General features: G+C 42.1%; 1 protein-coding gene and 1 pseudogene across 4 annotated transcripts in view; both read left to right on the top strand.

Moving 5' to 3' along the window:
* Positions 1 to 27,061, top strand: part of ZNF81 (zinc finger protein 81) — a 75,998-nt gene that overhangs the window by 28,370 nt on the left and 20,567 nt on the right. The window lies entirely within an intron of this gene.
* On the top strand, positions 22,512 to 23,397 carry LOC308551581 (small ribosomal subunit protein uS2 pseudogene; annotated as a pseudogene). Its single transcript has one exon. The product of its transcript is annotated as a small ribosomal subunit protein uS2 pseudogene (transcript).

Here is a 27,061-nt window from a genome sequence, read left to right as displayed (position 1 = left end):
GCTGATATATTAGCTCATATCAACAGCTCATATGCTGCTGGTGGGAGTGTAAATTAACACAATCTCTTTGGAAAACATCTTAGCCTTCGTCAAAGCATATGAAGACCATATGAGGAAACAGTTCTCCTAGAAAAATACAAGCAGAAATCCTTGGCTGATGTACCAGAACACATAAATGCTCACTGTAGCATTACTTTATAACAGAAGAGACTGGTTGAGAACAGTCTCCCAACAATATCCACCCTTCATTTCTGCATTGTCTTGCCTTCTGCAGATTTTCCCATGAGTATACTACTCTGTCAGCCACTTTAATTAATCTGACTGGCAGAAGTAAGGGTCAAAACTGTTCAATTTGTCTTATGTAACACTTAATCAACAGGACTCCAAGTGGCAGAATGAAGCCAATCTGCAGTATTTTGCTCAACCGTGACATCCTGGATTCCGGGCTCAAAGAGTTGAACAAATCCTTTAAAGCCATCAATATTTACCTAACAAAGCCAGGTGCCTTTCTTCCTAAGTTTCTATATTGACCTTTGTACTTGGTGTGAGACAGTAGTCCAGGTACAGCAGGATGTACTAGCAATTGCACAGAGTCTGCCTTGGCCCAAGGGGGCAATTTCATCCTCTGTAAGAACCCTGGACAGTAAGCTGAGCCTGACCTGAAATGCCTTCCAGGGCCAACACAGTGTGTTGATCACCTCACATAAAATCAGGGACAGATGTCCTACCACCTTTTCTAATTGGGTGATTCCTATCATCGGAATAACTGCTCTCAGGGTGCACATAAATGACAAGCCATTTCCCCTCCTAGGAAGCTCCTAATAGCAACCAAGTAGGTAGCCTCCTTTTGGAGAGATCCCCAGAGTCATTTATGGGATATCTGAACCACTGATCATCATCTTAAACACTTGCAGGTCACTTATGACCACCCTTAAGGTGCAGATCACCATATTTTGGGGAGGAAGGCAAGTTAATGCCTGGCTTCTGCATAAGAAATACAATCCCAGGGTGCCCCCACTGTTTATAATTGGTGGGACCCCCTAAGTAGGTCCTCCAGCAGTCAGGAGACATAGGTTGAGAGTACCTCTAATGTGACCTCTCAGTTGGCTGATAGTCTTTTAACTGTTAAAGACAAAACGGAACAAAAAAGGAAATTGATTTTATCCAGGCTATTGCAATCAGGAGAGCATCCCAGATGTGAAGATCAGAGTGTGTCGGCATGGTAGTTTTGCCTTTTACTTTCATAGTGAGGATTAGACAAGTTATCATGGGGAGATTTACAGGTGGGATTGTTTCTGCATTCAGGGGAAGTCTCCATCACCTGAAAAAGAAATGCTTATCTCTGTGTCTAGCTAATTTAAGGGGGGCAAACTTTAATCTCCGTTAATCTCAGAACACATATTAACTCGTGAGACGGCGGGGAGTTGGAGGGTCTGTGTCTGTTCTTTCAGCAAGTTCAATAAAAGGGGAAAGGTTTGTGTTTGACCTTGTCACAGGTAAACCCCAGGAGTCATAGGAGTCACAAGAAAGAGTATACAGCAAATCTCATCTAAATTATAAGGGGAAAGGTGCTATTTGTGGTAAGTCGGTTCTAGAGCATAAAAGAGGCTGGGGATTTCTTAACCGTCACTTTTCAGGGCTCTTGAAGTTCAACATTGTCAAGGGTTCTCTGTTCTGTTTGAAAACTTGAGTCTAGTTCTTGTTATTGGAGAGAGTTCCTGAAGGCATTCATTCCAACGTGACCTATATGTCCATGCCACCAGCTACATGGTATTTTTCTGCCCCACAGAATGAGCAGCAGCTAGGGGAAGAGGGATTTGAAGAGAGGAGACATTTGGAGGTGTTGACAGGTGTTTTGCGTGTGTAATGCAGGAGCTGGGGGCCTTCCTGCTGTTTCCAATAGATTTCTCAGCAAGCTTAAGGGGAATGGTGATAACATTGTGGATGCAGGTATTGGCAGACCTGACAGTCAGGTAAATTTAAGGCCCTTGCAGCAGTTTGGGGAAGATGTACTAAGGCATTTCCTTTGTGAGGACAGCTCCAGGGGTGATTCTGAAAGACATAGATTATTAATGCCCCTCCCTTTCCTGTACCTCCTGAGGTTTAAGGTGTTTCTTCTTCAGTTTCTGTGTTGTTGCTCACCCTCTACTGACACAAAATCATTATGGTTCATTCTAATAAGTACTAAATTCACCCCCTCACCCCAATCATTTCTCACTAATTTCCAGACCTTTCATTTCAATGAGTCAATGATTTCTTTCTGGGGAGAGCCATATTCGTAAACTAAACTGCCTTACTAAAGAGCATGTATGGAGCAGGAGGAGGTGAGGGAGGCAGAGTCTGAAATAATTTCAAGTTCTTTTTTGAGGAGGCCATTCCAATGCTTAACAATAGCAGATGCTGGTGGATGGTAGGGAGTGTGGAAGTCCATCGAATACCTTGACTATTAACCCATTGATACATGGCTTTTGCAATAAAAAGTGTTCCATTTTTAGGCTGCAAATAGTCCAGAAAGCTGAAAACCTGACACAGGTTAATTCTAAGAGCCATAATTGTGTGGCTGGAGTGGCTGAGCAGACTGAAACAGCACCATTTTAACCTGAAAACATATCAACAATGATGCAACATCGGTGAAAACTCTGAGAGGGGGCTTGAGGTGTGATGCAGTCAGTTGGCCAGGAGCAGGGTGGGCCACACTTCATGCTTTGCACCCTTCTTCATCACAACAGGTCAATTTTTGAAAGGAGTCACAAATTTCATATACAGTGGTAGCTTCTGCATCAGAAAGGCGGTGTTTTCATTTGTGCCCAGTCTGTGACAATAGATGCATTGCCTGCCATGTCCAGTGTGATGATGGATCCAGAAAGCAATGGCAGTAATCTGGGCAGTGAAGGCTCAGTCAACAGCTTGATTCCAGTCAGTGTCATCAGAGACTGGACCCTTACCATGGGCATCTACATGGTGACCCAGACCATTCAATTAGTAGCTGCTATTTGTTTCTACAGTCCATGGTACCAAAGAGGGCTGTTCAATCTCTCAGTCTACAGTCTTCCAAGTGGGAGACTGAACAGCTGGACATTGGCAAAAACTCAAGAATAAACAAATATTAAAGGGAATATTGTCCAGAGTTATGAGAATGGCCTTGAATTCGGCCTGCTGAGTGGAGCGCCCACATCTATTCTCAGTTCTGCTGAGATGGAACAGCCACACATCTCAGTGGAAACCATTAGATTCCAGCTTAGACAAACCATTAGTGGATCATGACCAGGCGTTGGGGGAGCTTCTGTGAATCAAGGGCTCCTTTAAGCTCAGTAGCCTTGCTCCAGTTCGCAGAGTGAGAAATAAATTTTCCCCCAAAGGGACAGCTGTTTCATTTTTATGTAAAGCCAAGATGCTGCTAGGACAAGGTCAGTTGTTATGTCTTGAATATACTCTTTCCTTTTGACAAGTGAGGCTTGTTGGGCCCTTCCAACCTTGTTAGTCATTGAGTCTGAATTGATCTACTCCAAATGGGACTCTCAGGCTAGAGAGGTAGAAGGCCATCGTGGATTAGGTGTTCAGTTTCAACATAACCCAGTAGCAAGCTGCTATTAATAAGAGGAGTAGGTGGTAGCTGTGTTAGGAAGATGACAAGGCCAAAACCCCAAGGTACTTTTTCAAGTAGAGGCTGCCTCACTTTGCTAGGACTTCAATAGGCAAGATCATCGGTTGCACAGACCAGTAGCTCAACAGGGTCATTTAGGCTTTTCGGACCCTGAAGGTCAGAAGCTGAGAATGTGCCACAGCTTTCTGGACAGCATCCTACACTGCCTATTAGTTTGTGCCCCACTAACAGGACATAGGTTTGCAGTTTAGGATCAAGTAGAATGCCCAGGTGAGACACATACAGTCTCCCATACCCACAGAGGGTACAGTATGGCGCTGGGCTTCCTTTTTGCTGTGGGCTTCAAAGAGATAGAAGTTTTTCCTTGACTGCAAGAAAGATAGAGTGTTGTAAATCCACCCAGAGGTCCCAGGCACTTTACTCGGTGATCTGGCCCCTGAACTTTGTCAGGGTTTACCAGCCATCTCTGATGGCAAAGGCGTGATACTGAAGGATGTGCCATTGAGACTGAGGCTTCTGACTGGTTGACCCAGGGGACTTCAACTAGATAGTGAAAAGCTTGGACAGCAGAGTTTGGTAGAGGCTGTCACCCTAAAACATGACCCACTCACTGGTGTGAAACTCCAAGGTACTGTCATTACTCCTGGGATAGCACTGCAAATGTGTATTGAAGGCCTTGCCACGTGAATGCAGCTTGGGCTCACTCCTTGGTGTCAAGAACTGGGAAAGGAATGAGATTTTACCCTACTTGTAAGCTAACAGGTGGACTTGCCACAGTTCCAAAATATGTTGACAGAATTCATGAGAGTCCTCAGTCAGTGATGAAAGACTTTATTACTCACAGAAAAAAAAAACTAGCCAGAGTAGCTTGGATGCATGTTAAGGAAAAAATTAAAAATAAACTTTCCAGCAAATCCTCTCCACAAATGTAGAATAGAAAGAAGACCGTATTATTATAGAATAAGCATTAAACCAGACTGCAGTGCACATCACAGGCAATTGGCTAAGGAGATCGCAAAGACAGAAATCTCACTCTTGTGTAGCTGAGCAAATACAGTCCATCACATACATGTTCTCTAGATAAATGATAACTTTTCCTCATGCAATAGGACTTTACAGCTCATGTTCTCTGTATTCTTTCCTAATTTACCCTAAGTTCACCTGGCAATCGGAGTGGCCAGCTGTGCTAGTTAATTGACTTTATCCAAAGGAAAAATCAAACCTCTGTCTTATGACAAGTAGTTGGTTACAGCTTAGAGCCAGGGGCCTAGGCTAAGCTCCCAGGGTGACAGGTAGATAAGGGCTCTGTTGTCCTTGATGTTTGTAATTCAAAGACATGGCTCCCAAACCTTTAAGAAAAAAGCATTCCTGTGTTGTAATTCTGACAAAAGGTTTATTTAGCTTTTAAAAAGATTTATATACATATCAAAAGGGCAGAGGAAGGATTTACAAATACCAATTTTCTGAAGGAAATGCTCTAAGAAAAGGAAAGGAGGTCTCTTTCCCTTTTGCAACAGGGAAAATTCATTTCTTTCTATCCCAAACAACAGTGGAAATAAATTGACTTCGTCTGTCTGATTCAATATGCTCTGGTATCCTCAAAATGGGAATTATGTTTATTAAGAAAACCTTTACCATTGCCTGAGTATCGACTTTTTGAAGAGAGGAAAACTTCAAGCCATCCCAACATCATACACACCACGACTAGACAAAATTTCTTACCTTCTGCAAGCATTGATTCTATGAAATCTAGCTGCCACCGGGTCCTGGTAAAGTTGGTTGGGGCAAACTTCTGAAGTTGCCCTTGGGAGTGGCCTGTAAAGAATTCTGCTGACAAATAGCACATCTCTTTATTATGTTTTGAATAAGTTCTTCTTTTTGGTAGATGTAGTGAGAATCTAATGCCTTTAAAATTCCTCTCTTAAGTAGCTGATTTTGTTGATGATACAATACCAACAAAGCATATAAAAGCCTTGGAATAGGAATTATATTGTTAGGTAATTCCCATAGTACAGTTGAATTTCTTTTTAGTCCCCCCCCCCTTTTTTTTTTTAAATCCTTATCCAAGGATATGTTTTTTTATTGATTTGAGGGGGGGGGGGGGAGAGAGAAGTGAGAGAGAAACATCGATGTGAGAGAGAAACATCGATCAGTTGCCTCCCATATGCGCCCCAACTAGGTAGGAATTGAACCTACAACCTTTTTTGGTGTACAAGATGATGCTCCAACCAACTTTGCCACCCAGCCAGCATTTATTTAGCTCCTTTTTAAATTCATTTGTCCATTTCCTTTTGGAAAGTATATCTTTTTTATTTAATTTTTAAAAAAATGTTTTTATTGATTTTAGAGAGAGAAGGGAGAGGGAGAGGGAGGGAAGAGGGATAGAGAGGAAGGGAGAGAAACATCCATCGGCTTTCTCCTTCACGCCCCCTACTAGGGATCAAACCCGCAACCCGGGCATGTGTCCTGACCAGGAATCTAACAGGTGACCTCTCGGTGCATGAGACAGTGCTCAACCAACTGAGCCACACCAGTCAGGGCAAGCATATTGTTTTTAAAAGAATAAAAGCTTCTTGTTATATTAGAAGGAGGTCTTCTAAGTTGAGTTGACCACATTATAAGGGTGGCTTTTGCAGATATTTCAGCAGAATCATTGCCTTTAAAACGTCATTCTGCCCTGTGTGGGCTCTACAATGGATTACTGACATCTGAACAGGCAGCTGTGAAGCCACTAACAGCTGAGATAGTAATTTTCCAAGAGAAATATCAATTAGTTCCCACTGATATCAAGAATCCCCTATTTTGCTCTGGCTGGCGTTGCTCAGTGGTTAGAACATTGGCCCACGCATCGAAGGCTCTAGGGTTCTATTCCCCAGCAAGGGCACGTACCTGGGTTGCAGGTTCAATCCCCCACCCCAATTGGGGTGCATACAAGAGGCAACCAATCCATGTGTCTCTCTCACATCCTAACATCAATGTTTCTCTCTCTCTCTCTACCCGCCCCCGTCCCTTCCACTCTCTCTAAAAATCAATGGAAAAAATATCCTCTGGTGAGGAGTAACAACAACAATAAAAAGAATCCCCTATTTTTTTCTTTCTATTTCTTTCTTTTTTATCGACTTTATTGGGGTGACATTGGTTAATAAAATTATATAGATTTCAAGTGTACAATTCTGTAGTATATCATCTGTATATTGTTCTGTATGTTCACCACCCCAAGTCAAGTCTTCTTTCATCACTATTTATCCCCCCTTTCCCTTCTTCTACCTCCCTCCATCCCCCTTTTCCTCTGGTAATCACCATGCTGTTGTCTGTGTCTGAGTTTTTTTTGTTTTGCTTAATCCCTTCACCTTTTTCACCCAGCCCCACAACCCCCCTCCCCTCTGACAGCTGTTAGTCTGTTCTCTATCTATGAGTCTGTTTCTATTTTGTGTGTTACTTTATTTTGTTCATTAGATTCTACATATGAGTGAAATCATATGGTACTTGCCTTTTTTTTCTGACTGGCTGATTTCACTTAGCATAATGCTCTCCAGGTCCATCCATGCTGTCGTAAAGGGTAAGATTTCCTTCTTTTTTATGGCTGAGTAGTATTCCATTGTGTAAATATAGCACAGTTTTTTGTTTTTTTTTTAATATATATATTTTAAGTTGATTTCAGAGAGAGGAAGGGAGAGGAAGAGAGAAATATCAATGATGAGAGTCATTAATCAACTGCCTCCTGCATGCCCCCTACCAATCAAGCCCACAACCCGGGCATGTGCCCTGACTGGTAATCGAACTGTGATCTCCTGATTCATAGGCTGACACTCAACCACTGAGTGACACCAGCCGGGCTGTCCCACAGCTTTTTTATCCACTTATCTACTGATGGGCACTTGGGCTGCTTCCAAATCTTGGCTATTGCAAATAATGCTGCAGTGAACATAGTGGTGCATATATTCTTTTGAGTCAGTGTTTCAGGTTGCTTTGGATATATTCCCAGAAGTGGAATCGCTGGGTCATAAGGCAGTTCCATTTTTAATTTTTTGAGGAATCTCCATATTGCTTTCCACAGTGGCTACCCAAGTCTGCATTCCCATCAACAGTGCATGAGGGAAATATCCCTTTGTTTTTTTCAAATTGGCCCCATTACATAACATACACCAAACATATTTACTACCAGTATATAGATTCACTTTAAGTCCAGAACCAAGAATTGCAGCCCTAGAGCTGCTATTAACTTGGCTACTAGTCCTAATTTAATACCATGCACAGTGTTAGCTTCCAAGGTTTCCTGAGCAGTCACCACGGCATAGGCAGCCTCAAGATAGCTCCTTTCACCCTAGGTGTATGACCCTTCAGTAAACATTATCAAATATACATTTTAAACAGGAATATCAGAAAACTCAGATTGCTGCCTAGTGTCTTCTATTTACATTATACACTTAAGGTCATCTATTTGGTCAGGATCTGGTAAAAGAGTAGCAGGGTTTAGGAGATTGCATCTTCCAAGCACAAAATTAAGATTGGATAATAATGGAATACTGCGAAATGCTAAGTCTTCTGTGCTTGTAAGATAGCTGTGACAGCATGTGGGACATGCAGTGAAGTGACTGAAAGTGAGGGCTTGAGCCACCACTCAGAGATACCCAGGCACTCCCAGTGCCACAGCATCCAGAAGAACTGAGAAACATGCCTTTGGTCTATAGTCTAACCTCACCTTTGGAATTAAAATTCCACTAGCGGTACCTTTATTTTCATGACAAAAACAAGGTTTTTCAAAATTTGGAATCCCCAAAGCTAGGGGAGAGACTATAGCCAGCTTTAGTTGTTCACAAGCCTCCTAGATTCTAGGAACCACATCAGAGGCTCTGGAGAGTCATCGTGCAAGTGCTCCACCAGAGGCTTTGCCCTCTCTACAGAAGTTGGACCCCACTGTCTGCAGTGTCCTCCTAACCCCCTGGATTGTCTAAGTTGTTTTTATCATAGTAGGCCCTCTCATCTGCTGAATTGCAGGCTTCGCTTGACAACAAACAGACACCCTAAATATTTTACTTCAGCTTAGCAATATTAGAATTTGTTTAGCGAGCCCTCATGCCCCAGTGAAGCAAGGGATTGTAAGAAAGCCAAAGTACCAATCTTTTTTTTAAATCCTCACCTGGAATGGAAAAAGAATCCTGAGGATATTTTTTCCATTGCTTTTTAGAGAGAGTGGAAGGGAGAGAGAGAGAGAAACATCAGTGTGAGAGAGACACATTGATTGGTTGCCTCCCTCACCCACCCTGACAGGGGCTGGGGATGGAGCCTGAAACCAAGGTACGTGCCCTTGGCCGGAATCGAACCTGGGGCCCTTCAGTCCATGGGCTGACGCTCTAACCACTGAGCCAAACCAAATAGGGCTGGATTGCTCTTCAGTTTTGGAAGCTACCAGCAAATCACCTACATATGGAATAATTATAGATCCTCCAGTGGGACAAATTTTCTTAAGTTTTCCTGTGAATAACTAGAGAAAATAATAGAAGACTTCTGAAACCCTTGGGGAACCCTTTGCCATAAATACTGGAGTCCTTAGTAAAGAAAATCAAATAAGAAATTAAACTCATTAGCTAGAGGAACAGAAAGAAAGAAGCAGAACACATAAACTACAGAGAAAAACTTAGCAGGCCGTGGTACCAAAGTCAAAATAATTGCAGGGTTAAGAATAAGAAACTTATTTACTTCTCTGAGATCCTGTACGCATCAATATAGTGGTTGTCCATCTTCATCAAATCCACCTTCCTTCTTTACTAGAAGTATGGGAGTATTACAGGGTGAATTCTTTTTAAAATTATCTCTGGTTTTTCTAATTATTCTTTTTTATGTGCCTGAGGCATGAAACAGCTCTGGCCACTAACAAAGGCATCAAGCTAGGATGAACTAAGGACTGTACTATAGTCTGCTGATAGAAGAGCAACACCACCAATCCTTGCTCATTGCCAGGGGGTTTGTCCATAAAACAGCCACCAAACTTGCTCAGCCGGCCAGGCTCCACCCAGCAGCCTTCCCATTTGACTCAGGAAATGGGTGGAGGAAGTAATGCTTATTGTGTTTGGGTAGATACTTCAGTTCTTCCAAGGCGGTGGTTGGAGAGCATACTTTGATTTTTGGATTGTACTAATTATTATTTCTAAATCAGTCATTCAGGGGAGGGGAAATAAGCTACACTCTCACTTGCTGTGCCAGAACCAAGACCCGGGTGGCCTTTAGATCCATGCAATCTGTTGCAGAATCAATATGGCAAAAGTGGTAGTTTTTCCTGTCCCAGGTTGGGCTTGAGCAGTCACATCATAACCTAAACAAATCAGGAGAAAAACTTGATATGGTAGAGGACATGTACTTTGGGATCATGGGACATCCAAAGCCTTGCAAAACAAGATCAATAAACACCCAATAGAGCTACGTGCCAAGCAATAAAGTGCTTCATAGACTTACACTCCACCACAAACATAGTAACCTAATGAGAACAGATCTGGAAGCCAGACCTGGTAATCAATTCGTTTAGTACTGCATGAAAGACGCTAGAAATACAGCTGTAAAGAGCAAGTATGAGCTGGCTAAAATACTACCTTATTAAAATTAAATCAGTAATCCATGTGTCCAGGGCATGAACCAGGCATGGGCACAGACCAAAAGCAAAACTAGGATAAGCCAGGAGTTACTGTGTCCCTGGCTGATATGAGACAAGCACCACCAAACCCAGTGCAGCTCTGCCCAGGTCAGGGACAGTCTAATTCTTTTTTAACTGATTTTGTTCCCTCTCAACAAAGGATATTGTCTTACACATGGCCATAGCTTATCCTTTTGGAAACCTGTTTTTATCAATTCTACATTTGGAAATAAACCAGTATCATAATTCTGTAGGGCCCAAAGTGATGCACTGATTTGTTTTACTTTGGGGTGCTTTTCCATCACAGTGGGAGACTGCCACTCTCTCCCATACTCCTTTTCCTTCCAAAGGCATATAGTAACCAAATCAGGTGCCTTTTCTCTAGGAAGTGCCACAAGCACTCCATCCACAATACAGAATATGATAGCCTTTATTTTGCACAGCAAATTTGCAAGCAGGTCTCTAGCCAGTAGGTTTACAGGAGAGAGTAAGAAAGCATGTTCTTCAGTAGAGAACTTATGGGAACCATGGAAAAAAAGGAACAAGTAGAAGGCTGACCTGAAAGGTCAACAACCTGCATTGACCTACTACTAGATTGAAAGTGACAAAATTCTGAGGAAATTGCAGGATAGGTAGCACCAGTATTTACTAGAAAAGGCAAGCACAGATTAGCCTGAGGGAAAGTTACTGAAACTTGTGGTTCACAAGTTTGCACCTCTGAGATTCCCTCCATCTGTTGATTTTGAGCCATTTACCTATTATTCCCTAGCTGAGGGTTTTGTCCTGGGCCTTCCTGAGTCCCTTGTTCCTGCAGTATCTGTGTCCTCTGGAGTCTCTTTTTACAAGCCCTCTTCCCATGTATTGGTTTCTTGAATAATTACCTACAGCTTTCCCACCTACCGCGGCTCCTTCCATATGTTGTTCAAAGTAAGAGCTATTCCCTTAGAAAACAGCTGTAACTGAGCAGCCAACACAGTGGTTTTTAATTGCTTCTTTTCTTCTTTGCTTTCTCTAGATTTTCCCAAACCTGAGCAGCTGCTGCTAAGATTTGAGTAATAATCTGTCCTAGGCTGACACAATATGGATACCAGAGAGTGGTTTGATCTGCCCCTTGATCCATGCTGGTAAATTTTTAGAAAACCTCAACAAACTGCTAATGGAAATTAACAGGGAACTCACTCGTATTCTGGGTACACTGCTTCAGTTTCTCCCAACTCACTTTTAGCAGAAAAGACTCAATTATGGCCATCTGCAGCCCCTCTCAGTGGGTCCCTAAAGCCCTTAGTTCTTCCATGGTTGTCAGGGGCAGCAGATACAGTCTTTTGGCCATGATACCCCTGATGCAGTGGGTCATCTCTTGGTTGCAGAATTCTGCGCAGCAGCCAGTACACATCCTGTGTGTAAGGTTGTAACCTGAAACCACACTGCCAAGTACTTGTGTGAACTTCTGTGAGTCTTCCCCAAGGAAAGGGCACAGGAAAAGAAGCCCTTAAATGAGTAATATTGGTGGAGTTGAGGGGCATGTAGAATCTTACTGTTTCAAGTTACGTGCCTCCCCACAAACCCTGGGGAGGTCTGGGTGCTTCTTAATGGCATCAGCTTTATGAGTCGTGGCTAGGAAGGGCTGCCTATCTTTTCATTGAGTCAAGAAATACGTAGAATTAGATGGCATTTTTGTTTCCTTCCCCATGTTGGTATTTTCCAGCGTAGCACTTTTTTTTTCTTTTCCAAGTGACGACTGCAACGGGTCTCCATGTGGTGGTCTTCATATAGGATCACAGTCTCTTATCCAGGTTCTCAATTCCCTGATAGTGTTGCTTTATCATCTCTTCTTTTTTAGTTATGTGATATGTGGATGAGAAGGGACTCTTGGAGGTGGAATCTAGGCTAAGCAGGAAGTGGAATCAGAGGGTGGGGGTCAAAATAACAACTTTCTTCCCACCTTCTAAGTTCTTCTAGCTGAGCTAATAATCAAATTTATGTGAGGCAGATTAACAGGAGAAAATGATTAACGTTTATTATGGATGTACATGTGGGGGTGCCATAAGAATATGAGACCCAAGGAGACATTGGGCAGTTGAGGCTTATATACCATTTTGGACTAAGGAGTGTGGCGGGGGGGTCTGGTATTTCAAAGAGAAAGCAGACAATTTACAGGTAGCTGAGAAAGAGCAAACGTGGTAAACAAATTATTTCTGGGCCACCCAGAAACAATGGACACAGAGGGGAGTCCAACAAACAGACTTTGCTAGATTCCTCCCCGTCTGCCACATTTAATTTATATTATGATGCTAAAGTGATGCTCCCTTTCTTTAAACAGGTTTTTCTATCTGAATTCCTTTAGGAAGGTAAGGGATGGGATCAAAGGCTCTTTCTGAGTCTTTTGTTTCTTAATAATCAGGTGACAATCAGTAACCCAAAAGGCCTATTTTGGGGTTGCAAAACTTTGATCCCCCTCAGGAGCTAGGGCATGAGGCACACAAATCTCACACAGATAAATTCAATACAGGCTCAAAAAATTGTGTCCTTGTCCCTCTTTGCAGGGAAACCTACTAATTATCAGAATCACCCATCTCAAAGCTTCCCTGTTACCAGGAGTCATTTTGAGGCTGGTCGGGATAAAGCGATTCAATGGAAGGGGAACAATAGGAGTGGAGACAGCAGAGAAAGGAGGAGGAGGGTTTGTTGAAAGAGAAAGTGACTTTAATTCTCCCATTTCCTCTTCTAGTTTCCTCAGTCTTTCCAAATAATTTTATACTTTATTCCTAGAATGATATTCATCCGATGAACACAAGTAATTAATTTGCTGGGCACAAGGTCCTTCCAAAACTCACCACAGATAAGTTAAGTCACTCAAATCAAAGGCATCGTCCTCAGCCACTGTAAGACTGATTTCATTCCAAATGTTATAGAGAGATACTGTACAGGGTGGGGCAAAAGTAGGTTTACAGTTGTTCATATGGAACATAATACAGGAATAAATAATAATACAAGAATAAACTGTTTCGCATACTCAGACTCACAGGCAGCATTCTTGGCTTCCTATGTTTTCCCACCATCACAGCTAATGGTGATCCTGATGGATTTTAAGTCTTGTATTACACATGCTTACTCAAGAATAAAATCTGGAATTTGGAGAGCATCATTTATTTGGCTAGTATTTGGAAAGAGCACAGAACTAGGAGGGAGACATTTTACAATTCACTGGTCTTCAGCTGGCCTGTTCAGTTGAGAAACTTTCAGGCCATCCCATTCTCACCAGCAGATTGTTAGGGAAATTAAAAAAAAAAAATCTCCTAGGAACCCAGGAAATCGTCTCTATAAATGTAAAAAGGAAAGAAAATAATTTTATTACTGAGTATTAAACCAAACTGTGATTTCCATCATGGGAAATTTGCTAATGAGATTGCAAAGATAAAAAGAAATCTCACCATTTTGTGTAGCTGAGCAAATACAGTCCACCACATACATGTTCTTAAGATAAATGATAACTTGTCCTCTTGCAAGAAGACTTGACAGAGCGTGTTCTCTGCATTCTATCCTAGTTCATCCTAAATTCACCTGGTAATTGGAGTGGCCATCTGTGCTAGTTAATCGGCTTTATCCAAAGGCAAAATCAAACCCAGTGCCTAGGCTAAGCTCCCAGGGTGACAGGTAGATAAGGGGCTCTATTGTCCTTGATGTTTGTATTTCAAAGAGATTACTCCCAAGCTATAATTCTGACAAAAGGTTTATTTAGCTTTTCAAAACATTGACATACATATCAAAAGGGCAGAGGAAAGATATATATACAAACACCAGTTTTCTCAAGGAAATACTCTAAGAAAAGGGAAGGGGTGGAGAAGGGTCTTTTCCCCTTTGGCCAGAGGGAAAATTCCTTTAAAAAAACAAACAAACAAAAACCTTATTGGCTGTGGGTTCCCTAAGCCCCAGTTCCCACAGAGGCAGCTCAGATCATCCTTGACAGCTGCCATTGTGTGCTGTGAGTTGCATCATGGGAAATGAACACTGAACCTGGGGAACCTGTTGCTTAATAGCAGCCTGGAAGCCAGCCTCAAAGTTGCTTGCTGCCAACACAAACCTGAGAAATGCCAGGGAAATGGTATTCCCTTGCTTTCTTGTCATACCCAGCAAGATGTATAGGAGCACAAGAGACCCCTGGAAGTGTCTTCCAACTCCACTGGAATTAAAAAAAGAAAACCCAGGCAGCATCCAACTCAGCATTCCAAGTGCCATCATCAGTCTGTGCAGTGTGTTAGTCATAATGTCTGGAACAGTCAGGGCACTGGGAGTGACAGCTGAATTCCATTGGCAGTAATCCACAGTGACCCTGCAGCTCTTGCTAGGCTATTTCACTGGCCATACGGGGCTGTTGTATTGACACATTATATATCTTACTATGCCTGCTGCCTTTTAGTCTTAATCAAGGCTGTGACTTCCTTCCTCCTCTAGGGGTTCTCTGTTGTTCCTATTGGACCACCTGGGAGAGAACAAGGAGGTGGGTTGGGAAGTGATTTACATGCCCCACTACTATATCTCCATATATGTCAGTCCTTTAATAGGAGTCCCTTTGGACTTTATTAGCATTCATACAACAAGCGTTTAAAACACCACACCAGTGACACATTCAGTCGTGGAAGCTGCAATGACTGTACACTGAACTGGCCCAAAGCGCGCCCCTCCCCCCCCACCAAAGATCACTTAGGTGCCTTTCCTCACTAATCACTGGCGAAACCCTATCAGTTGAATTTGGGTACTCCCTCACCTCCTTGATCAGATAGGATGGTCACGCATTAAACACCTGTATCCGACAGAGCCTTAGAAGTCTTGAGTTTCTCTGTTCCTTGAAGTTCTCCATCATACTCAAAGGGGGGTATGTATGGCCTTTGCCCCTCTTCGGAACAGGGAACCCTCTGTCCCACCCCTAATCATTTCTTTGGAGCAGCTGATTTCAGGGTAGAAGGGGAGGAAGGGCTGAGGCATGGAGTGAGTGAGGCTCTATGACAGCAAGAAAATCTTTACATTGGTTTTTGGTTTTGAACAATACAGCGAGCTGCTCAGAGTTCGGTCAGATGAACGTCTTATGTTTCAGTATGCCCAGAATTCTGTATCAGGTGGCAGGATTCGCGTGACTGATGCCATTTATTTCAACTTTAGGGATACCTCGATTCTGCAGTTGCAGCCACATTGCTTTCCAGTCGTGCCCATTGGCTAACTCAGACTTTACAGCGCAATAGCAACTTTTTCTTTTTAGGATCTCCACTTTAATCTGGTGCATTTGCTGCCCACTGTTGTGACAGTGTAAGGGAGGAAAAAGTTTTCTCTGACCTCCTTAGAGTCCCTGGCTGGGTCTGAAAATTAAATTGACAAGGACGGATTAACAAGAGAAAAGCGTGCAAATTTAATGTAAGTTTTATGTGATATGGGAGCCTACATAAGGAAATGAAGAGCTGAAGAAATAATTAGACCTGGGTAGTTTTATGCCAGCTTTGATGAAGTGTGGACAGTCATGGAGAAATAAAATAGTCTGAGAGTATGAGGTAAGTGTAGTAAACAGGATACTTAGCAAGGCTTTAGGAAACTTCTTGATGTTCCCTTGTCTCCAGAGATAAGGATGCTCTTTTCCCCTGGGAATAGGGAGGGCACCTCTCACATGAGGGTTTTATGACCTGTCAGGGGTGAAGGATGGGGGGGAAGTCAGAGTGACCTTCCTGCTTCTGCCATTTTCTCAGCTCCTTTAGCTTAAAATATTCAAAATGCCAAGGTGCCGTATTTTGGAGTAGCGTGTCCTAAACCCCTCTATAATAGTATATTTTAAGTTTTTGTTTGGTTTTAAAGTAAAGGCTAGGGAGTTTTTTCAAGGTGGTGGGGCTCACCTCAAAAACATATCTAGAATTCTTTGGGTCAGTTTCTCATTTCCCAGTGGGTCATCTTCATCAGCATTATAGATCCAATGTGGGGCAGTAAGAGTCCAGATGCTAGTCAATGCCTCATCTTGGTTTCCCACAGTTCATCTTGGAAATCTCACTAAGAATGCTAAATCATAGCAGGCAGGATCTATTGCAAAAGACCTCTGAGACTTTTTAGTGTTGTTTCTGAATGTATCTCAGGTTGGCATAATAGACTATAGGAGGAGCTGAGCCATAAGACATTTCAGCTGTTGCCATTCTTCCTCATCCAGCTTTACATACCTACCCCTACACGTCTCTCAACCAACTAGCCAAAGTTCTAATCATTTGCCTGGTTTCTGCCCATACCAATCATGAGTTTCCCTGGGAGTGGATGCTCATTTCTGTAACTATTGTCTGAAAAGGGCTGGAAACTGCTCCCACTCTGCACCAAATCATAGTATTAGTTATTACAGTGGAGTGGACGTGAGGCTGACCACCAGATTGGTGAGGAAGTTTCCTGCCTGGATGAGAGTTATAACCAACCAAGACACTGTTCAGGCAGCTGTCATTTTGTTTTTTTATGGCTGCTTTCAAAATCTTTTATACTTTGGTTTTCAAAAGTTTGACTATAGTGTGCTTAGGTATGCTTTACTGTGTATTCTGCTTGGGGTTTGCCAAATTTCTTGAATCTGTAAATTTATGTCTTTTACCAAATTTGGGGAGTTTCTGCCCATTATTTTTAAAAACATATTTTCTCTCACTCTCCCCTTTTCTTCTGGGCCTCAAATTATATGTATATTACATCTTTTGATTTTGTTTTACTCATCCCTGAGACTATTGTTTTGGTTTTGGTTTGGTTTTTAAATTTTATTTCTACTTGTCATGTTGGATAATTTCTATTGGTCTGTCTTACATTCATTAACTCTTTCTTCTGTTACCTCCATTATGTTATTAAGCCCATGCAGAGATTTTTTTTTGTTGGTTTCAGATTGTATTTTTCAGTTCTAGACTTTTCAGTTGGTTATTTTTTATAGTTTCTGTTTCTCAGTTAAACTATCCTATTATTCATTCATTCTGAACATAGTTGTCTTTATGTTCTTGAGCATAGTTATACATAACTGGTTTAAAGTCCTTTTCTGCTAATTCCAGCATTTCTATCGTCTCAGAGTCAGTCTCTGTATTTACTCTTGAACCTCTTCTCTTTCTCTTGACACTTTTCTGTCTTTTTCTGTGTTATTTTGGATTGTGTTTTGGTTGTTGTAAATCATATATTGTAGAGATTTTGGATTCTGTTTAGTTCCCTTAAAGATTGCTGATGTTTTGTTTTGCAAGCACTTAACTTGTCTGGACTCAAACTGGAAACTGTCTTCTCTGTGGTGTGTAGTAGCTCAAGTTTTAGTTCATTTAAGTGGTTAAGCTTAAATTTGGGAAGAGTTCATGCACAGAATTTAGGCACCCCTCTCTGTCTGGATTCCCCCTTGACTTTCCAGTGGTCATGATGACCATAGAACACTCCTTTGATTCTTCAAGTCAATAAGATTGAAGGTTTTTTAAACAGGAATTTTAGTTACCTTGCATGACTGACTGGGCCTATTTGCAAGCTAAAAGCTGTAAAAATGGTAAACACATCCAGTGTCATCCCTTCTTATATCGACTCTCTTCCAGTAGATGCCTGACTTTGGTTGTTCTTCAGTATCTTCAGATAATGTTTTTTTATACTTTGTTCAGAGTTTATTGTTGTTATCTGTATGAGGGTTGGTGTAATAAAAGCAATTTAGTCGTGCTGGAACTTAATTTTCCTTAATTTTGGAGTTAATGTTTATATGTGTTGTTAAGTACGGGTCAAAGTTTTTTCTTCTTCAATACTGATATCCATTTGTTCCAGCACGTTTTTTTTAAGACTCTCCTTTCCCCCATTAAATCACATTGGCATCTTTGCCAAAAAACAATCATCAATATATATGCTGACCTGTTTCTAGACTCTCTACTATGGTTCCATTGATTTATCTAACTGGATTTATATCTGTACCACATTGTCTGAATTATTGTAGCTTTATAAGAAGTCTTAACATTACATAGTATAAATCCTCCATACGATTCCTTGCTTTGGCTATTCTATGTTCCTTGCATAACCATATAAACTTTAACATCTCCTTGTCAGTTTTTACCAAAAAGTTAAATAATTAGTTAAACAAGTAGAAGACAGATGGGTAAAGTGATAGAAAATTTCAGCAACACTCAACCAACTTGATTTATATATTATAGAACACTATACCCATCAACAGTTAAATATACATTCTTTTCCAAGGGCATGTGACACATTCCTGTAGATAGACCATTTGTTGAAATCATATAGAATATAGTTTCTGACCACTATGGAATTAAATTAGAAATGAGCAATAAAAAGGCATCAAAAGAAAATGGCCATATTATTTAAAGTAAATGAAAGCAACAGTAAAGGAACCTATGTAAAGTTTTTTTTAAAAAAAGTATCTAAAAAGTATATACATGCTTCCTCCTAAAAGTTATAAAACACAAATTTCATATTAAAATGAGCAACAAAATAGGATCAAGGTCAAATTCTGTACAAAATTATTCTTTTAAAAATGAAAGACTAGAGAGATTGAAGATGGCGGCAGAATAGGTGAAAGCAATATACACCTGCCCCCAGCGCCAAACCTGAGATGCAGCTAAAACTTCGAGCAATTAACCTGAATTAACAACAGAAAGACACCTGAACAGGAGTATTATATCCAAGGATTGAAAAACAGAAGCTACACAGAGACTGGTAAGAGGGGCTGAGGCATGGAAAGGGATGGTCCCTGCAGCCAGGGGCAGCTGCTTTAACTGGAGAAATACTGTGGCTGCAAAATTTTCCCCAGAGGAAAGAGGGGTCTCAATCCCACACCAGGAGCCCCAACTCAGAACACCAGGGCCTGAAAGAAGAGCCTTCATAACACTTGGCAACAAAAAGTAAGTGGGGAATTGGCCTACTGGAAAGGGGAGGGAGACTGCCTGAATCCAGGGCATTCTCTGTAAAGAAAGGCCACCTCACAGGGACTCGCCCTCGGGCACTCACCTGGGGCTCTGGTGGAGGGAAGGAGACTCAGGGCATATGGAAACCCGAAGGAGAAGATCAGGGTGGCATAGCGCTGGAGATTGGGAAAGCAGGCTTCTGAGGTCCCAGTCCAGAGCCAACATCCCACACTGTCCCCAGACGCCATCTCCCAGGGTCCAGCACTCTTATTCTTACAGCACCAGCTGGAGAAAGTACACTAACTCTGTCCTTCAAATACTGGTGACACTACCCTGACAGACTTGAGTCTGGCATAAAGAACTGTAGGCTGTACCCAAAAGGGACCTGAACAGTGTTTTTTCCTCTGGAGAAACTATAGACAGCCTTAGATGAAGACTGAACTGAGTGGCTGGGGAATAAGAACCAATATTCCCCCCCTTCCATGGGGTAGGCAGGTGCAATCCCCAAAGGAAGGTGCCCTGGGCAGGGCCTCAGCTACAGGCAGCTGCCGAATAAGGGAGAGGTGTGTACTTGTAAACCTCCCTTCAGGCTCTTTGGCAGGACACTGCCAAGCCAGAAAGCCAGCAGCTAACTAACCCTCCAAGGTCCTGTACCACCCCCAACAAGGGGCCACCTGAATTTGCATTCCCAAAGCCTGGATTTGCATTCCAAACCTGCCTGCACCTCAAGCCAAGTGCAGATATACAGCAGGAATAAAGTGAAAACCAGAACTAGGACATTGCCCCCTCCCCCCCCCAGGCCTGCACCGGAGCTCCTGACAGTGAGCTGCAGGGTGACTGACTTGCTATTATTGGGGAGCTGGAGCAGCCCCAAGCAGAGGGGGCTCCAAACCCCACCTGCACCATCCTGCAGGGACACACTCGCTGGGAAAACGGGCCACAAATCAGAACTGTGAAGCCTGGTGCATCCTCTAGGAGCTTCCCTTTGGGAGTTCTGGTGGGGTGACCCTGAGCTGTAGGGCAAGTGCCTAGCTCCCTTCTTGAGGGCCAAAACCAGCCTGCGTGACAAGCCAAGGGCATATCCACAGCTGTTGTGCAAACCAGAACTGGTTCTTTGGAGCCCCCCTCCCCAGAGGTCTTCACTAGGACATCTCCCCACAAGAGCCAGAGCAACCAACCCCAAGCAGAGGAGACAGCCTTGTGCTATCACTCCAAACCCCACCTGCAGGGGCAGGCTCACTGGGAAAGGGGTTCACAAATCCAAACTGTGAAATCTGGTGTGACCAACTAGAAGCCTCCCTTCAAGAGCTCTGGTGGGGTGCCAGTGAGCTATAGGCAAAGAGACTAGCTCCGTTATTGAGGGCTGAGGCCCTGAACCACTTCCAACAAGGGGCCACCTGGATCTGCATTCTCTAAACCTGTCCGCATCACCAGCCAAGTGCAGACTAAAAGGGAGGAGGAATTTTAGATCAGAAATGGGGCATCTGGAGCCATCCCTTTGTAGGTCTACATCAGGGTCTCACAGTAAGCTGAAAGGAGAGGGGAGTGACAAGCCCTCTTCCACCCCCCACAAGAGCCGGTGCTACCCCAGACAGAGGGGGCAGCCTTGATTTATTACTCCAAGCCCCACTTACACTGTCCTGAAAGTGCAGCCTCACAGAGTAAAGGGGTCACAAATCAGAACTGTGAAATCTGATGCACCCCCCTAGGAGTTTCCCTTCTGGAGCTATGGCGTGGAGCTTAAAGGAGAGTACCTACCTCTCTTGAGGGCTGAGGACCCTTACCACCTCAATCAAAAGGTGGATTAGACTAGCACCCCACAGATTCTGCTGGCAATACCCTGCTAATCTCATATCCACTGGGAGAAAGGGGGGGGAAAGCAGAGCTTGGACATTGGACCTGATTCACTCTGAGCACTCCAACAAGGCCTCTGGCAGAGCACTGTACAGACAGAAGGAAGTGAGCAGCTCTCCTCCTAAGGGAAGGTGACACCCAAAGTGGAAGGGGGCAACCTTGTTCACGTCCTTGAAGCTCTGCCTACACATCCCTGGTGGGGAAGCCACACAGGGGAAAGGGGTCATGTCCCAGAGCCAGGGCATCTGGTGAAACCTCCTCAGAGCCTTCCCTCAGGGTTTCTGACAGGGCACTGCTGAGCTAGAAGGCAAACAGCTAGGTCCCCTCTCGAGGTCTGAGATCCTGTGTCACCCCATTCAAAGGGAGGATTGGATTTGTACTCCCATCTCCAGCTGGCTCCATCCTGCTAAGCCCAATTATGTGGGGTAAAAGTCAATCCCACCCATGAACGGGCCAACAATCAGCTCCCAATCACAACAGGAGGGTCCACATAGCCCACACAAGGGACATTACTAGAGCATTCAGCTCAAGAGTTCAAGGAGCCTTTACCAGCAAGTTCTGAGTGCCACAGAACACTTACTACATAAGGCCACCTCATAAAAACTGGGTGCCATAGTAGTTCTAGCTTACACGTAGGAACAAAAAGAAAGAGATAACTAAAATGGGATGACAAAGAACCCCCCCCCCAACTAAAGAAAAGGAAAAATCACCAGAAAAAGACCTTGAGATGGAGTTAAGCAAATTATCAGAAATAGAGTTTAGAGTAATGGTTATAAAGATGCTCAAGGAAATTAATGAGAACAACAAGATACTTAATGGGAAGGACCAGGAACTTAGTGAAAACATGAAAAGAGAGCTAGATATCATAAATAAGAACCAGGCAGAAATGAATACTATATCTGATGTCAAGAATATGCTGGAAGCAATTAAAATCAGGCTTAATGAAGCAGAGGATAGAATAAGTGAGTTAGAAGATAACAGAAAAAAAAACACTCAGAGCAGCAAAAAGAAAAAAAACACTTAAAAAATATGAGGATAGTTTAAGGGAACTTTGGGACAACATGAAGTGAACAACATTTGCATCATAAGGGTACCAGAGGGGGAGGAAAGTCAGCAAGGAATAGAGAATCTGGTGGAAGAAATAATGACAGGAAACTTCCCCAAGCTGGTGAAGGAGAATCCACAAAAGTTCAGGAAGCACAGAGGGTTCCAAACAAGAGGAACCCAAAGAGACCCACTCCAAGACACATCATAATTAAAACGGCAAATGTTAAGGACAGAGAATATTAAGGGCTGCAAGAGAGAGACAAAGAGTGACCTACAAGGGAACCCCCATAAGGCTGACAGCAAATTTCTCAACAGAAACACTTCAGGCCAGAAGGGAGTGGCATGAAGTTCTCAAAGTAATGAAAAGCAAGAACCTGCAACCAAGACTGCTTTATCCAGGAAGGCTATCATTTAAAATTGAAGGTGATAGTGAGCCTTTCTGCGCTACCCATAGAGGGGTCCATATGGTGGTGTTCTTGGTTCCCATGTAACTTAAAGGGAAATTTTCACAATGTCCGGAGCCCTTGATGTCCTGCAAATGAAGGAGGAGGATGTCCTCAAATTCCTTGCAGCAGGAACCCACTTAGGTGGCACCAGCCTTGACTTCCAAATGGGACAGTACATCTACAAAAGGAAGAGTGATAATATCTACATCATAAATCTGAAGAGAACCTGGGAGAAGTTTCTGCTGGCAGCTCATGCCATTGTTGCCATTGAAAACCCTGCTGATGTCAGTGTCATATCGTCCAGGAATACTGACCAGCGAGCTGTGCTGAAGTTCATTGCTGCCACTGGATCCACTCCTATTGCCAGTTGCTTCACTCCTGGAACCTTCACCAACCAGATCCAGGCTGCCTTCCGGGAGCGAAGACTTCTGGTGGTCACTGATCCCCGGGCTTACCACCAGCCTCTCACAGAGGCGTCTTATGTGAACCTGCCCACCATCGCTCTGAGCAACACACTCTCCTCTGTGCTATGTGGACATTGCTATCCCTTGCAACAACAAGGGGGCTCACTCAGTGGGTCTGATGTAGTAGATGCTGGCCCAAGAAGTACTGCGCACACATGGCACCGTCTCCCGTGAACATCCATGAGAGGTCATGCCTGATCTTTACTTCTGCAGGGATCCTGAAGAGATTGAAAAGGAAGAGCAGGCCGCTACTGAAAAGGCTGTGTCCAAAGAGGAATTTCAGGGTGAATGGACTGCTCTAGCTCCTCAGTTCACTGCTGCGCAGCCTGAGGTCACAGGCTGGTCTGAAGGCATGCAGGTGCCTTCTGTGCCCATTCAGCAGTTTCCTACTGAAGACTGGAGCACTCAGCCTGCCACTGAAGACTGGTCTGCAGCCCCCACTGCTCAGACCACTGAAAGGGTAGGAACAACCACTGAGTGGTCCTAAGCTGTTCGTCCACAAACTGTTAACAGAGTGTAAATAAGGTTGACAGGAAAGAAACAATTTCTAAAATTTGAAAAAAAATTAAAAATAAATAAATAAAATTGAAGGTGAAATAAAGAGCTCCCCAACAAAAGAAGGCTAAATGAGTTCAGTACCACCAAACCAACATTGCAAGAAATGATAAAAGGACTACTTTAAGAAGAAGAAGAAATATTGAGGGAAAGGTACATCAGCATAAAGGGGGAAAATGACATTAAATAAGTATATGTCTCTGGTAACCTTAAATATAAATGGAATAAATGCTCCAATCAAAAGATATAGGGTAGCTGAAGGGATAAGAAAACATGATCCATATGTATGCTGTCTATGAGAGACCCATCTGACAGCAAAAGATTGACACAGGTTGAAAGTGAAGGGATGGAAAAAAATATTCCATGCAAATGGAAACAATAAAATAGCTGGAGTAGCAATACTTATTTCTGACAAAATAAACTTCAAAATAAAGACCATAAAAAGAGACAAAGAAGGTTACTACATAATACTAAAGGGGTCAATATAACAGGAGGAAATAACCCTTAAGTATATATGCACCCAATATAGGAGTACCTAATATATAAAAAAATTTCTTGGTGGACTTTGAGGGGGATATTGACAGCAACACAATCATAGTGGGGGACTTTAACATATACACAAACAGAGACATTAAATGACACACTAAAGCTAATGGATTTAATTGACATTTACAGAACATTTCATCCTAAAGCAGCAGAATACACATTCTTCTCAAGTGCACATGGAACATTCTCAAAAATAGACCACATGTTAGGGCACAAAACAAGTCTCTACAAGTTCAAGAAGATTGAAATCATATCGAGCATCTTCTTGGATCACAATGCCATGAAACTAGAAATCAACCACTATAAAAGAACTAAAAAATATTCAAACCCATGGAGGCTAAATATCATGTTATTAAATGATGAATGGGTTACCAGTGAGATCAAGGAAGAAATCAAAAACTTCCTGGAGAAAAACGAAAATGAACAGATAACAACCCAAAATCTATGGGACACAGTGAAAGCAGTCCTGAGAGAAAAGTTCATAGAATTACAGGCATACCTCAAGAAATAAGAAAAAGCTCTAATGAACCATCTAACACAACAATTACAGAACTAGAACGAGAACAGCAAGAAAAGCCGCAAGGAAGAAGAAGGAAGGAAATAATAAAGATCAGAGCACAAATTAATGACATAGAGACTAAAAAAAATACAAAAATCAGTGAAACCAAGAGCTGGTTCTTTGAAAAGATAAGTAAGATTGATGAAACTTTTAGCCAGACTCACTAAGAAACAAAGAGAGAGGACCCAAATAAAATCAGAAATGAAAGAGGCAATATAACTGACCCAACAGAAATACGAGGGATTGTAAGAAAATACTATGAGCAACCATATGCCAACAAACTGGACAACATGGGTGAAATGGACAAATTCATAGAAGCATACAATCTTCCAAAGCTGAATCAGGAAGAGACAGAAAACGTGAATAGGCCAATAACAACTAGTGAAAATGAATCAGTAATCAAAAAACTCCCAGCAAACAGAAGTCTGGGACCAAATGGATTTACAGGCGAGTTTTACCAAACATTTCAAGAATAACTAACACAATCCTCCTCAAACTATTCCAGAAAATTCAAGAGGAGGGAAAACTCTCAAGCTCTTTTTATGAGGCCAGCATCATCCTAATCCCAAAACCAAACAAAGAAACTACAAAGAAAGGGAATTACAGGCCAATATCCCTGATGAACATAGATGCTAAAATCCTCAAAAAAATACTAGCAAACCAGATCCAGCAATACATCAAAAAGATCATACACCATGACCAAGAGGGATTTGTTTTGGGGATGCAAGGCTGGTATAATATTCACAAATTAATAAATGTGATATATCATATTAAAAAAATGAAGGACAAAAATCATATGATTATATCAGTAGATGCAGAAAAAGCATTCGACAAAACCGAGCACCTGCTTTTGATTAAAAAAAATCTCAGCAAAGTGGGAATAGCGGGAACATACCTCAACATAATAAAGGCCATATATGACAAACCTACAGCCAACATCATACTTAATCGTTGAAAACTAAAACCATTTCCCTTAAAAACAGGAACAAGATAGGGTTGTCTGCTTTCACCATTCTTATTCAACATAGTACTGGAAGGCCTTTCCAGAGCCATCCGGAAGAAACCATAAAAGGTATCCAAATTGGAAAGGAGGAAGTAAAACTGTCATTTGCAAATGACATGATATTGTACATAGAAAACCCTAAAGACTCCACCAAAGTACTACTAGACTTGATAACTGAATTCGGTAAGGTAGCTGGATACAAAATTAACATCCAAAAATTGACAGCATTTTTATTCACCAACAATGGACTCTCAAAAAGAGAAACTTAAAAAGCAATATCATTTACCACTGCTACTAAAAAGTAAGTTACCTAGGAATAAAATTAACCAAGGATGTAAAAAACCTGTACTCAGAAAACTACGTGACACTGAAAAAAGAAATAGAGGAAAATATAGACAAGTGGAAGAATATACCATGTTCATGGACTGGAAGAATTAAAATGTCCATACTACCCAAAGCAATCTATAGATTCAATGCAATTCTTATTAAAATACCAGCAGCATATTTCACAAAGCTAGAACAAATATTCCAAAAATTTATATGGAACTGAAAAAGACCCGGATAGCTGCAGCAATCTTCAGAAATAAGAACAGAGTTGGAGGGATCACTTTACCAGATATCAAACTATACTACAAAGCCACTGTAATCAAAACAGCCTGATATTGCTACAACAGACATATAGATCAATGGAACAGAACAGAGACCCCAGAAGTAGACCCACACCATTATAGTCAGTTAATATTTGACAAAGGAGACAAGAGCATACAATGGAGTTAAGACAGTCTCTTCAATAAATGGTGCTGGAAAAATTGGACAGGTACATGCAAGAAAATGAAACTAGATGACCTACTTACTCCTTACACAAGAATAAATTCAAAATGGATAAGAGACTTAAATATAAGTCGCAAAACCATAAAAATCCTGGAAGAAAACATAGGCAGTAAAGTCAAAGACATCTCATGTAGTGTAATTTTCACTGATACATTTCCTCAGGCAAGAGAAACAAAAGAAAAAATAAACAAATGGGACTACATCAAACTAAAAAGCTTCTGCACAGCAAAAGAAATCAGCCTCAAAATGCAAAGAAAACGCACGGTATGGGAGAACATATTTGCCAAGGATGTATCTGATAAGGGGCTAATTTCCAAAGTGTACAAAAAACTCATACAACTCAAGACAAAGACAAACCAATTAAAAATGGGCAAAGGACCTGAATAGACACTTCTCCAAAGAGGACATACAGATGGCCAAGAGATATGAAAAAATGTTCAGTGTCACTAATTATCAGAGAGATGCAAATTAAAACCACAGTGAGATATCACTTCACACCTGTCAGAATGGCTACCATCAACAAATCAACGAATGACACTTGTGGTGAGGATGTGGATGAAGGGGCACCCTGGTACACTGCTGGTGGGAATGCAGACTGGTGCAGCCAGTATGGAGGTTCCTCAAAAAATTAAATGTGGAACTGCTTTTTGACCCTGT

The sequence above is a fragment of the Miniopterus schreibersii genome, assembly GCF_964146895.1.
Source record: "Miniopterus schreibersii genome assembly, chromosome: X".
Lineage (NCBI taxonomy): Eukaryota > Metazoa > Chordata > Mammalia > Chiroptera > Miniopteridae > Miniopterus > Miniopterus schreibersii.
The sequence above is the reverse complement of the archived record's forward strand: the minus strand, read 5'-3'. Positions and strand labels throughout refer to the sequence as shown.